The 12,772-nt window shown below is 45.1% G+C and overlaps 1 protein-coding gene across 4 annotated transcripts in view; it reads left to right on the forward strand.

Annotated features, from left to right (window-relative positions):
• Nucleotides 1-895: 895 nt before the first annotated feature.
• The window catches only part of ANKRD11 (ankyrin repeat domain 11), a 245,473-nt gene continuing 233,596 nt past the window's right edge, over nucleotides 896-12,772 (forward strand). For 3 of the 4 annotated variants that reach the window (XM_037040151.1, XM_037040150.1, XM_037040152.1), the window contains exon 1: nucleotides 896-1,249. The gene's annotated coding sequence lies outside the window, so the exon portion shown is untranslated. The remainder of the gene's footprint in view (nucleotides 1,250-12,772) is intronic. The other variant, XM_037040153.1, reaches the window with a different exon arrangement.

A 12,772-nucleotide genomic window follows, 5' to 3' on the forward strand; every position in this document is an offset into this window, starting at 1 on the left:
CAGGTAATTCTTAAAATGAGGCAAATATAGGTATTCCTGCGTCATCTTTTCAAGGTTGCACGCCAGCTCATACATGGGTTGCTGCTATCGTGAGGCGTCCTCCCTCATCCAGGGAAGTTATTGGTTGTGAGTGGGAAGAGCAGAATCGGGCTGCCCAGGAGTCTGAGGAACTGGTTATGGCACAACCACTACTTCACAGTTTCCTAGATGGCAACACGGGCGTTTAATGTGGTGTCAGACTGCCCGGGACAAGAAGCACCGTAGATTGCCAAAATTGTGGGTTCGATCCCCGGTCAGTACTCACACAGGAATCACGCAATAAAACCGCAAGTAATGATGTTTCTCTCTCAAAAAACAGAACAAGCAAACAAAAGTAAAAATGGGTCGTGACTCAGCCTCACGCAAACAAGGCACCACAGCACGACCCCATCAACCGCTCCGCGCTTTGCGGGCTAAGACGAGTTGAACTGTGTACGGCTCCGCGGTAGGGACACGTTTCTCAGCGTATGGCCAAAGGCCTCCAGTCCGAGTCGAGTGGGTACTACAGCTGCACAGACTCACATTCAGTCTTCCAGCTCCTAAACACCCAGTCCCGGTTCTCCACAGTTCTTCGCGTCGCTTCCGGCGCTTAGAAAGGCCAATTGTCACGTCCGACAACGAAAAAACCCACCCTCCCCGTTGCTACTCAGGCAGCCAATCCAGCTGCTTGCTAACCCAAAGACCGTTTGGCAGGAACGCACGACCTTGACCAATCCGTCCCAGGACGTCCTTCTGGTCCCGCCCCATGCCTGTCACAAAAGCCGTCAATCTCCCCGTCGCCCCTTCACCCCGCGCGCACTTCCTTCTTGACGTGGTGACGTTTGCAGCCCAGTGCCCAGCTGAGCGGGCCAATGGCGGTGACGGATACGGCGGGCCAATGGGCGGTGGCGTCTCATGAGTACGGCGCCCGTCGTAGCCGTCGCGGGTCCCGAAGCCGGAGGCCGCCCGAGCCGGATCGCGATGGAGCGAGGGCCACAGGCCGGGAGGCGCCGCCGCGGAGCGCGCGGCCCAACGCCCCCTCAGTGAGCGCTCGAGCCGCTGCGGCGCCACCGAGCTCGGTCGCGCCCGAGGGGCCGCCTCGCTGGCCTCGGAGCCCGCGCCGCCTCCGTCGCCTTCCCGCGCGGGCCGCGGGCCGGGAGCCGGGTCGGGGCTGAATGGCCTCGCCTGCGCGCCGCCGCTGAGCCCGCGGAGCTGCGCCGTCCGGAGCCGGGTGAGAACCACCGCTGGGGCGCGGGTTTGGTGGACACCGAGTCGTGGGACCGTCTCGCGGCCTGCAGGCCTTCCCGGCCGGGCGGAGCAGCACAACGGGCTCCGGCGGGCCTGGGGTCCAGGGCATCTGTGAGCGGGCTCCGGGGGGCTCCGGGTGGGCCTAGGGACCTGAGGCATTAGTGAAGGGCTCCTGGGGTGTTTGGACTAGCTCTGGGGGGCTGAGGGTGGGCTCCTTGGGGGTCTGGGCAGTTCTGAGTAGTCGTGAGTGGCCGATGGAGGGCTGAGGGTGGGCCTGAGGGCCTGGGACAGCGGTGAGGGGCTGATAGGTAGGTCTAGGCGAGCCTGCGGGGCTGGGGGCAGTCCTGAGGGTTCTGGTGCATCTAGGGGGCCTGGAGCAGCCGTGAGGGGCCGAACGGGGGCCTCCGCGGGGGGGTGGGGAGCTTGGGGAAGCCCTGTGAGACTGAAGATGGACTTCGGGTGGGGTAGGGGGCCTGGAGCAGCCGCGAGGAGCCGACGCAGGGCTCTGGGCGAGCCTGTGGCCTTGGCAAGGGGCTGATGGTGGGCTACGGTAGCCGCGAAGGGCTTAGGGTGCCTCTGGGCAGTTGTGAGGGGCTGAGGGTGGGTTCCTGGTGGGCTTGGGGGGCCTGCGACGTCTGGGGAGCGGTGAGTAGCCTACGGGGAATCTCTGGGGCGGGTCCGGGGGTACGGCCAGCTTCGAGGAGCCTACGGGGGACTCTGGGGTGGGTTTGAGGGGGTTCCGGTTGGGCCTGGTGTAGCGGTGAGGGGCCGACAGTGGGTATGGTGGCCGGGGCAACCTTGAAGGGCTGAGGGTAGGCTCCGGGGCGGGCCTGGGGGCTCCAGGGGAGCCGTGAGGGACTGAGAGTGGGTTCTGAAGCGGGCTTGGGCAGCCATGAGGGGCCAACGGTGGGCCTGGGGCGCCTGGAGCAATCTTGTGGAGTTGATGGAAGGCGCTAGAGGAGGGAGTTGGCGAGCGCTGGGTGGTGGGGGGCTCAGGATAGCCATGAGGGACTAAGGGGTGGGGCTGGACGCCCCGAGCAGCTTTAAGGGCCTGCTGGGGGCCGCTGGGTGGGTCTGGGAGGCCCGGGCAGTTGTGAGGGGGCTATGGTGGGTTCCGGGGGCCCAGGGCACCAGGGGAGCTCGGGCGCCGACCTCTGACCCTGCGGGAGGGGCGCTTTCGCGGTAGCGGTGGTAGTTGTTATTCCCAGTGTCCCTATTATTGCCGCTGTTTTGAAATGGGAGCTGGCGGGTTTCGGGCTCTGAGCGGGAGCAGGCGGGCGAGCTGGGGCCCTGGAGGCAAAGTGGGGGCGCCGGGGTTGCAGGAGGCGCGCGTGGGCTCGCAGAGGGGCAGGAATTTGGGGCAGCAGCGCAGAGGGTGTTGTTTGGGGGGCGGGTAGGCGGGATTGGGGAGGCGGGTGGGAGGGAAACAGTGGCGGCTGCAACAGCAGCCCTTGGCCTCCAGGAACAATGTGAGACGTTGCCTGAAATGTTAATTTCCGTTCCTCATTTCATCATCCCCTGGCAGGGCGGTGGGGGTGGTAGTGGTGGTGGTGGTGGTGGTGGTGGTGGTGGTGTGTGTATGTATATGTTGCAGAGGGAGAGAGAGAGAGAGAGAGTGTGTGTGTGTGTGTGTGTGTATGTATGTATGTGTGGTTGGCCCTGCCTCATGGATTCAGTCCCCTCTCAAAGAGGGATTGTGCTGTTAAATCCTGTATCCCCGCCATCTTGGGGGGGGAGTCTTAATTTTTTGAAGTCTGCTCTGTTTCTGGTGTCCCATCAAGGCTTTCTGCTTCTGTTACGTTTTTGGAAAGCCAGTCTCGTATCCTATCTTCCAGGAAGTTTTAGAAGAGGTTTTTGGAAGATTAAGCTGGTCTGAGAGCCCTATGCTTTGAGAACCACCTTTTTTCCCCCTCTAACATTTAAGTTGCAGCATTCTTAAATTTCTGCAAGTTATGAGGCGATTTATATCTTTTTGCAAAAACAGGGTGGTTTTGGAAATTTCTCTGTGGAGAAATCAAATTTCAGGCTTCCTTACATTGTGAGTTTTCTAAAGTGATTTAAGCAATATCCTCAACACTCTTTTTCAACTGAGAAGTAAAAGTGTACACGGTTGTTGAATTGAAAACTTAAAATACCTTGGTCCTTCTGGTGGGATGATAAGATGAATTCAGCAGAACAATGTAAGGTGATACTTCTTGTAGAAAAAATTCCATTGAAAGTTACTGTTTTTGATTTGTGCAAACCCAGTCAATGGCATAACTTGGATAGTTCTAAATCAGAGACCCTGAAACTGGCTATTTGGTGCCTTTGAAACCTTGATTTCTCTTACTAAATGTTGGCTGCCCTGGAAGGCCTAGAGTTTTTTTTTTTTTTTTTGAGAATTATTGCACAAATATTCTGACATTACTTTGAAACTGTAGTTTAAAAAAAGGAAAAACTTCTTGCTCAACTTTGATTGTGACCCTGGTATTGGATCTCTATCTTTGGTGTTTCCTCCCCCACCCTCCATTCAGCTGTTGTTCTCTTTCTGTAGTTTCACGCTTAAAAGCAGGATCTCATTTGATAGGCTGGGCCTCTTGAATGGAATGAGATGGGAGGAAACAAAGACCAAGTTGCTATGACATTTTCCTGTGTTCTTTATGCATGTCTCTTTGAGTTAGTTAAAAAGCTACCCAAAGATGTTGCTAGATTTGATCCAAATTGGAAACTTTCAGAAGTTATTTTTTTTTGAAAAATTTTTATTGTGGTAAAACATACATAACAAAATTTACCAGAACTTTGTTTTTAAAGGTGTCACACAGTTCTGAATTCCTCATTTGCAGTTCTTACTTTGTGTCAGCTTTCTTCCTTGGATTGCCGCTGTCAGATGTTTTTCTCTAGATCCTCTGTGGACCAGCCATGTTAATCACGCTGCACCAGTAGTGTGCCTTTCATCTCTCTAAACCAGATGGGCTGCTTGTGACTAGTGGCTGTCGTGTTAGCTATAATTACAGTGTTGATACAGCGACAAGTAGAACTTTCTACAAGTAGGGTTAAGGAATATTGAGTATTTTTTCAAGAAGCTTTGTGTGCCTTGGGTTTTTAAGTATATTTGACAGTAAGTTTGTATTTTATTACATATCAGGAGAGGTTTTTTATGCTATGGGCAATGAGCTCATTAATTAAATAACATAATTAGAGACTGTCAGTAAATGCTGGTTCAGAGCATAATCTGCATTTGTTGCCAGAAGAAATGTTTTGATCTGTGTATAACCCTGTATAAAGCCCCTTCATCATTCAATGATAAGTGTAATGGGTGAGCTTCTTTCAGTAGCAAGATACTTGCTAGTTAATAGGTGAAAATGATGATGCATTACTTGTCTGACCACATGCTGTTAGTTTATTATTGCTGTTTAGTCAGTGCTTTGTATCGGTTGAACTTGGCTGGTTGATAAACTTTATAAAAAATTAAATGAACTCAAATAACTAAACATTATTGTTTTGAAGTGTTTTGTGTGTGTGTTCTCTTAATTCAAAATTCAAATGGAATTTTTATGCCATTAAATTTTTCCAGTTTTATCTTAAAACTATATAAGAGGGTGTCAATCCTCAGTTCTAAGGGTGTCTCTGGCAGTTGGAGACAGTCAACATTAAAAGCCTTTTTAGATTTAGGAAACCATCCGTTTAACAACAATTTTGTTAATTCTGATAAAGATGTTTTTATTCCCAAATGGCTCTTTTTGTTGTTGTTGATTGATGGGTCTTACTTATGGTATCTTTTAAGCCAGAACCAGACTCAGCTGTGTACTTAACTATGTTTCTGTTATTTTTCTGTGCTTTAAAAAAATACATGCATTTATTGATTTTAGAGGAAGAGGGGAGAGAGAAAGAGAAAGAATCAGTTGCCTCCCGTATGCACCCCAACCGGGGATTGAACCCACAACCTAGGTGTATGCTCTGACCGGGAATCAAACCTGGAACCTTTTGGTGTACAGGATGATGCTCCAATCAACTGAACCACAGTAGCTAGGGTCATGTACCTTATTTTTTCATGGCCTTGACTCCTGCTGATTCTGTTTGGACCAGGGTCCTGCTGAGTGTCCATCACTGCCTCCCTGGCAAATCCTAGCACCCCCCTGCCCAAGATCTCCTGCATAATCTTTGGGTCTTAGTTAAAACTGGTTCCTTTTACAAGCCTTCATCATCACTCCCAAGGAAAATGGCCACTCACCTTGTTATAGCCACATAGAACTTAACACATTGGTCAGATATGTAATACTAGTTTATGTCTGTCCCTGTGATAGGAGGACTGTAAGCTTAATGATGATAGGGATAGTTTCTTTGGTCACCCAGTGTGCAGGCTAGGGCATGGCACTTGTTATAGAATTTGCTCAGGAAATGTTTTGAATTGTTTAATACCTATATATGGAAGTATTTGAATAATTGTGAAGGGCTAAAATAAGAGTAATAAACTTTCATTTATTTGATTGACCAGGAATTATGCTGTGTTCATATCAGCCATTTTCCCACTCGTTTTCATTATAAGTTTGCCTTTACAGTTTAGGTAAAGGATAAACTGTAAAACTTTTACGTGGGACATGGCTTTTAAAATTGGCACATCAGAGATAAAGGAAAATAACAAAGGAAAGTAAAAGCAGTTTTAAGAGGACTGATGCTTTTAGGGCCGTAGTCCAAGGGTTGCTGAGTGTACATAGTTTGTTACTTTTCCGCTCATGGTCCTTAGGTATTTCATGTAGAACTTTGAGCGCCTGGCCACATGTAACATAAATGGTGGTTTAGCATTCTAGTACTGTGCTTTGAAAGTTTAGAGTTTTGTTTGTTTGTTTGTTTCCTAACTGTATAAAAAAGTTCGTGGGTGTTTAGGCCAAAGCTTCAGTTTAAATATAAATTCTCCAGAATGGAGGTGGCCCTTTAACATTCCCCCCTCCTCCAGTTTTATCATTTTAATGGGGAAAAAAACCCCCTCTTTGGAGGGAAACATGCCAAAATAGAGTTGTGTGTTATATTTTCCCATTTATGTTTATTTTTTTAAAAAATGAACCATGCCCTGGCTGGTGTAGCTCAGTGGATTGAGTGTGGGCCTGTGAACCTAAAGATCGTGGTTCGATTCCCAGTCAGGGCACATGCCTGGGTTGCAGGCCAGGTCTCAGCGGGGGACGCATGAGAGGCAACCATACATTGTTTTTCTCTCCCTTTTTCCTTCCCTTCCCCTCTAAAGATAAATAAATAAAATATTTTTTAAAATGAACCATTTTGTAACTGACAAAATGGCTGCTTTTGAAAAGATTAATTATAGGTATAATTTAAGATTATTTATAGGTGATAGAGACTTGAGTTCTTGGTTTGGGTACAGTGAGTTTGGTACAGTGGTTTTTAGCTTTTTAGGTAGTAAGGGACAAGAGGAATTGGTTGTGGTTGAAAATACTTAAATACGTCATTCTAGAACTTGCTGGTTCTGTGATTACAGCGTTAAGTGGGTTTTCAGTGTGAAAGGAATGAAAATCCTGTTGCTCGGCCAAGGCTTCTTTGATGGCATGTGTCCCCATCCCTTCCCAGGCCAAAGTTGAGGTGGCTGTCACGGAACCCATGTTACAGTGTCTGTACTGCTGGGGTGAGGGCAAGATCCAGGCTTCCAGTTCTGCCCTTGGCACATGTACAGTGAATTATTTATTATCTCGAAAATCTGTGGGCACTCCTTTTTCACTTGTAAAGAAACCAGTGTGCACCTGTTCACTATATAAAATGTTGGCTTTTTCTCAACATAAAATGATTTTGGTCATTTAGATCAAAGTTTTTTGTCAAGGTCAAATAAATTTTATAAAATCCCCTTCTCTCCTGGTGACTTGTTTAAAATCTAAAAAATGTGACCTTTAGCCCTGGCTGGTGTAGCTCAGTGGATTGAGCGCGGGCCTGCGAACCAGAGGATCTCCGTTCGATTCCCAGTCAGGGCACATGGCCTGGGTTGCAGGCTGGTTCCCTGCAGGCCAACTCCCAGCAGGGGACGCAGGAAAGGCAACCATACATTGTTTCTCTCCCTCTCTCCTTCCCCTCTAAAGATAAATAAATAAATAAAATCTTGGGGAAAAAAATGTGACCTTTAAGAGTGACTGGAATTGTAATTTAACTTGTAAATACTTACTAAGTTTCAGATATTTTTTTATCTAAAATGTAACAAATAGACTTCTTTTCTCAACTTGTAAGTACTAAGTGTCTCTTCCTTTTTTTTTTTTAAAGATTTTATTTATTTATCTTTAGAGGGGAAGGGAAGGAGAGAGGGAGAGAAACATCAATGTATGGTTGCCTTTCGGGCGTCCCCTGCTGGGAGTTGGCCTGCAGGGAACCAGCCTGCAACCCAGGCATGTGCCCTGACTGAGAATCGAACCGCATCGTCTGAGTCGCAGGCCCGCGCTCAATCCACTGAGCTACACCAGCCAGGGCTTAAGTGTCTCTTCCTTTTACTTTCAATGTAATTCTTCAGACTGAGAATGCTAATGTCCTGGAATAATGATTATTTCTAAATAATGACAAGGTTGCATAGGGTGCTTGGTTCACAAGGTTTTGGCTAAAGTTATGATTATTTATCCCACTGCGTTCATATACGTCAAAAAAAAAGACTTTCATTTAATTCTGAGTGATAATGTAAACATGAGGTCATTATGGTCATACTGTATAAACTTACCTAAAATAGGGTGAGAGAAGCAGTGAGGAACCTTATTACTCTTAAATTAAGCCTTGCTAGTATGTACCACGTTTCTAAATGTGGTTTTACATCCTGTAAAACAGGAAGTAAAAACAAAAAAAACCTGAAGTGACACTCTTGAAGGAATTAACTATAAAAAATTACTGAAATGCCTGGCTAACTAAAGGATGTGCAGAACACTTAAAAAGAAATCTTGCCTTTTTGGATGATTACAAAGAAGTAAACCTGGCGTTTAGGGGCCTGAAACTTTGAAGAACTTGCAGTATTAGGTTGATATTCCACAACCTCTTGGTGGTTCTAGTTTCAAAGAATTTTTAGACTGAGTTTTTCTTTGTTAAAGGTGCATGATTTGCTCCAAATATATTTAGATTACTCACTTAGGTATTTTCATTACTTTGAGAGAATAGTCTAGTTTAGTGCTTATTTTGCTAATACTAGAAATATTTTTATAAGAATTTTTCTTCCCAGCACATGAGACAAGTAATCTTTGAATTGTGTTCTTTATCTTTAGGTATGAAACAGAAAAGTGATAGGTCCTTTCACTCACAGCTTAAGTGATTTTCAGCACATATAACCTTAATGATACTTACACGCAAACTTTGTTTTTTTTCCTTGGTGAAGAGATTAGATCTGATTCTGCTAAACTTGGGTTCTTATCAGATGATTGACTTTTTAAAGAAGACTATGTTGAAGCAATAACTTTAATTTAATGATTTTTAAGTAAAGACCAATGATACAGTGAAGTTTTAGAAAGGTGGGAAGACGGTCTCTGTCCTAGAATTGAACTCTGTAGCCTCTTTTCCTTTTCCTTGATAGTTTTCTTCTGAGCCCCAGTATATGTTCTTTCATCTACATGTGTCCCATCCCTCTGTGTGTTAGAGGAGGTGACATAGGTTGTGAGGGTGGAAGGAAAATACAAGCTCTTATAATTTAGAGAAAATGTATTTAAAAATATTTTAGTGTTTTCTGTTGCTGCTGTAACAAATTGCCACGAACTAGTGCCTTAAAACAATACAAATTTATTTTACAGTTCTGTAGCATAATAGCCTGACATGGGTTTTACTGGGCTAAAATCCAGTTGTCAGCAGGGCTGGGACCTTCTGAAGGCTCTACAGGAAACTGTTCACATTCCTTGGCACTTTCTTCCATTCTTTAAAAAATTTTTAAAAATTGCCTTTAGAGAGAAAGGGAGAGAAACATCAACTTGTGTTCCACTTAATGATGCATTCATTGATTTATTCTTTCTTTTTTAAAAGATTTTATTTATTTATCTTTAGAGGGGAAAGGAAGGAGAGAGGGAGAGAAATATCAATGTATGGTTGCCTCTCCTATGTCCCCTGCTGGGAACTGGCCTGCAACCCAGGCATGTGCCCTGACTGGGAATCAAACTGCGATCCTTTGGTTTGTAGGCCCACACTCAATCCACTGAGCTACACCAGCCAGGGCTCATTGATTTATCCTTATATGTGCCCTGACCAGGGTCAAACCCACAGTCTTGGTATGTTAGGATGATGTGCTAACCAACTGAGCTACTAGTCCAGAGCCCTTTCGTCTATTCTTAAAGTTAGCAATGTTGCATCTCTTTGACCTTCTAAAGCCACAGTCTCCTTCCTCACTCTTTTGCCTTCATCTTCCACTTTTAAGGACTCTTGTGATTATATTGGGCCTGCCTGGGTAATCCAGGATGCTCTCCCTACCTGCTGATTAGTAACCTTAATTTCATCTGCAACCATAATTCTTCTTTGCTGTGTAATCTAAAATACCCACAGGTCCCAAGGATTAGGATGTGGCCTTCTTTGGGGGCAATATTCTCTGGATCATACTAGGGTTCCATGGATACTGTCATAGTAGATGTCATAGTAGTGACTTTCATCTGGCTTGGATCTGATCATTTGTACACCTGGCTTTGGGCTTTGCCTTGGTTTACCAGAATAGTTTTGCCTCTTGGAAATCCTTAGTGCCACCTGTCAGGAAGTGTTGTCTGGCATTGATGGGGGATCAGTGAGTGTGGTGGAAAATACACATCCTGGACGTGGTTTTATTTAAAGAAACTTTTATTTTGGAAAAACTTCAGATACACAAAAAAGTTGCAGAAGTAGTGCAGAGAGTTCCATTATGTTCTTTATCCAGGTCTTTAATGTTAACTTTTTACATAACAGTGGTAAAGTTCACCATGCTAAGAAATTAACATTGGTATGTTACTATTAATTAAGCCCCAGACTTCATTTGGAATTCGCCTGGTTTTCCTCTGACTGTTTCAGCATCCCAGATTGTATTTAGTTGTCATTCCTCCTTACTGCCTTCCTTTCTGTAGCAGTTTTTTAGTTTTTCCTTATTTTTCATGACTTTGGCAGTTTTGAAGAATATAATCTTTGTTTTTTTGTTTGTTTGTTTTTTTGTCGTTTTAATTATTCCCACTTACCACAGTTTCAAAGCCCTGTACAACTGATGTCTGGCTTATCTGACTACTTTTCAAAATGTGGACTGCTCTATAGTGGGGGGAAAGTTTGCGTCTAAAAAGACACAAAATAATTTATGTGTTTTACTGGGGGTGGTTTCTATGTGTTGACAAACTTAGCTTTTTTTCTGCTTATACTGATTTAGTCACATATTTATCGGTTGCTCACTGTGCAAGGCTGTGTTGTAGAAACAGATGACTGGGACATGGCCCTTCCCTGAAACTGGGGAGAAGGAGATATACTCGGGTACTATGAAAAGAGGCCAGAGTTCAGAGGAGAGACAGTGTTTCTGGCTCTGCAATCCAGGAGATGTAATGGAGGAAGTGCTATTTAAGAATTGGTGCTATTTAAGAATTGATGCAACGTCAGTGTGCAGAGAACAGGGTGAGGCCATTGTAGACTGGGAAGGCTCTGGACAAAGGCTGGAAGGGATGTAATGTGAGAATGTCAGCCAGACCTGTTTGAACATGGAGCCCATGAAAGAAAATGGTAGCAGATAAAGCTAGAAAAATGGACTGTCAAATTGTATGGGACTTGGAATGTTGATGCCTGTACTTGGTCCGTTGGCCTGCTGAGGAGGGGCATTACATTGCCTGAGGCAGGACATGATGTGTCAGTCTGACAGTGGCCAGATGAAAGTCAGAGTGACTGGTGAGTAGAAGGCTTTGTTTGCAGTACTTCAGTGCCTAAACTTGGGATGTCAGGAAAGGGGTGCCTATAGAAATTTGGGGGAGAGAGAATCATCTCAGATTGGCACTGCTATGAAAAGAGGTGAATGTAAGGCAATTGTATTGTTTTGTTGTCTAGTTTATCTTTTACCCTCACCATTCTCTGCTTTTGAATGAATATCAGGTTTAAAATATGTCTTGCTAGAAGCACTATTATAGAAGGCAGGAAGGCCTTTTTCTAGGAAAAAGTGTAAAATAACCAGTTAGAAATGAATGAAGGGGTTTAAAATTTGTTGTAGGAATAATACTTGAATTCAGATGAATGGCCAAAATGTCCATCCCAGAAGAGTGACAGAGGAGTGAAGTGCATGTAATAGAACCCGAATCAAGCCCTGTCAGTGAGAGAAGGGTGTCTCAGGCAAGAGGAGGAGGATCTCGTTGTGAGAAAAGTGCGGGATAACAGGTTCCTAAGAGGATCTAGAGAGACTTGAAATGAGGAGGGGACTTTTAAAGTGGCCTGCAGGGGCAAGTTGTAATTACTTAATGGTATTTGCTAGCTAACATATTTATATAAAATGCTTGGAAATGAGAAGATAAATCGATTTAGAGTGGATAGAATGGGACCAACAACTGAGTAGTTTTAAAAAACTTTTTTATTGTATTTTTTTCTATTACTATTTAGTCTCCTTATACCCACCCCCACAATTACCCCATGTCCATGGGTCCTTTTTCTTTTTTTTTGCATGAGTCCTTTTTCATTTTTGCTCAATCCACCACCCCCTAACCTCTCTCCCTCTTTTGAGCTGTCCTCTCTGTATGTGAGTCTGCCTTTACTTTGCTTGTTACTTCAAGTTTATTCATTAGTTTCCACATATGAATTAAATCATACGGTATTTGTCTTTCTCTGACTGGCTTATTTCACTTAGCATAGTGTTCTACAGGTCCACCCATACTGAGATGAGCGGTTTTATAAAAGGACAGAGCAGCCCTGGCCGGTGTAGCTCAGTGGATTGAGCACGGGCCTGCGAACCACACGATTGCAGTTCGATTCCCAGTCATGGCACATTCCTGGGTTGTATGCCAGTTCCCAGCAGGGGATATACGAGAGGCAACCATACATTGATATTTCTCTCCTTCCCTTCCCCTCTAAAGATAAATAAATAAAATCTTTAAAAAAAAAAAGGACAGAGCAAAGGCAGTGGAGAAGAGAGGGCTGAAGGGGGAGACTAGGCCATGGTGCTGTCTGTCTTATGCAATGCCTGTTGCATTGCTGCACTCCATCTCTGTGCTGTGACGAGCCCAAATGGCCCTGGCCTTGTGATGCCTTGCATTCTGGAGGGAGAATGGGCAGCTTGGTGGGGAGAGGAAATGCTGTCTGGGAAGTATGACAGGCAGAGACCGAGAGCCTGGAAATTCCCAGGTGACTTTTCAGATCAGCAGACATTTAGTTTGAACATCTTTTATGTCCAAGACAGAATCTGGTCCTTGCCCTCAAACAATTTATTTTAGACAGTAGAGACTGCAGGCCAAAGATAGTAGTTTTGAGTTCATATAGGAGTGGCTAGAGATTTTGGCGTATGGAGAAATATTCAGCCTGCAGGTGGAGGCTTTGTGGAAGGAAGAACAGGTATTTTATTATTTGCCCAAATTCACAATTAGGCTTTTCTTTGACTTCGTGT

The sequence above is a fragment of the Sturnira hondurensis genome, unplaced genomic scaffold, assembly GCF_014824575.4.
Source record: "Sturnira hondurensis isolate 20B ecotype Veracruz unplaced genomic scaffold, ASM1482457v3 Scaffold0002597, whole genome shotgun sequence".
NCBI lineage: Eukaryota > Metazoa > Chordata > Mammalia > Chiroptera > Phyllostomidae > Sturnira > Sturnira hondurensis.